The 991-nt window shown below is 64.9% G+C and overlaps 1 non-coding gene across 1 annotated transcript; it reads right to left on the bottom strand.

The window, feature by feature from the left end:
* Positions 1-636: 636 nt before the first annotated feature.
* On the bottom strand, positions 637-755 carry LOC141979182 (5S ribosomal RNA). Its single transcript, XR_012636607.1, has one exon. It is a non-coding gene; the product is annotated as a 5S ribosomal RNA (ribosomal RNA).
* Between the last annotated feature and the right edge of the window lie 236 nt (positions 756-991).

Raw genomic sequence — 991 nt, 5'->3', positions numbered from 1 at the left:
CCGCTTGGCCCCTGCCCGCGGGGGCAGGCTCCGGGTTGACCTGGTGGCCGGTTTGCTTTCGGGCCACCAGGTCAACCCGCTGAATGTATGGGGTTGACCTGCTGGCCGCTTTCCTTCCCGGCCACCAGGTCAACCCGCTGAATGTATGGGGTTGACCTGCTGGCCGCTTTCCTTCCCGGCCACCAGGTCAACCCGCTGAATGTATGGGGTTGACCTGCTGGCCGCTTTCCTTCCCGGCCACCAGGTCAACCCGCTGAATGTATGGGGTTGACCTGCTGGCCGCTTTCCTTCCCGGCCACCAGGTCAACCCGCTGAATGTATGGGGTTGACCTGCTGGCCGCTTTCCTTCCCGGCCACCAGGTCAACCCGCTGAAAGTATGGGGTTGACCTGCTGGCCGCTTTCCTTCCCGTCCACCAGGTCAACCCGCTGAATGTATGGGGTTGACCTGCTGGCCGCTCTGCTTCCCGGCCACCAGGTCAACCCCCTGCCGGTATGGGGTTGACCTGCTGGCCGCAGAGGGGCAGGCTCCGGGTTGACCTGGTGGCCGGCAGGGACTTCAGCCCCAGGGCCCCTGGCAGGGCGACCCTGCCCTTGTTCCCCAGAAAAGGAGAGAGCTGGCTCGCAGCGGGAAAAGCTGCCTACGGCACCTGGGATTCCCAGGCGGTCACCCATCCAAGTACTAGCCAGGCCCGGGACGGTTTACCTTCCGAGATCGGACGGGATCGGGGGCCTTCCGTCCGGTATGGCCGTAGGCACTCGGCTCCGGTCCGCCTCGTCCCCTTTCCCTTACTGACTCCCCTGCCTCGGGTGGGCCCGATCCTTTTTTCCGTTTTTTTTTTTCCGCTCCGGAGGCTTCGTGAGCCCCCCCCCAACACCCCTTTGGGGGTCGGTGAAATTTTTTTTTTCAGACTTCCAGGGGCCCGATCCTGGCCGCGGGCACCCGGCTCCGGGCACCCGGCTCCGGGCCGCCTCGTCCCCTTTCCCTTACTG

Source organism: Natator depressus, chromosome 28 (genome assembly GCF_965152275.1).
Source record: "Natator depressus isolate rNatDep1 chromosome 28, rNatDep2.hap1, whole genome shotgun sequence".
NCBI classification, from domain to species: Eukaryota; Metazoa; Chordata; order Testudines; family Cheloniidae; genus Natator; species Natator depressus.
The sequence above is the reverse complement of the archived record's forward strand: the minus strand, read 5'-3'. Positions and strand labels throughout refer to the sequence as shown.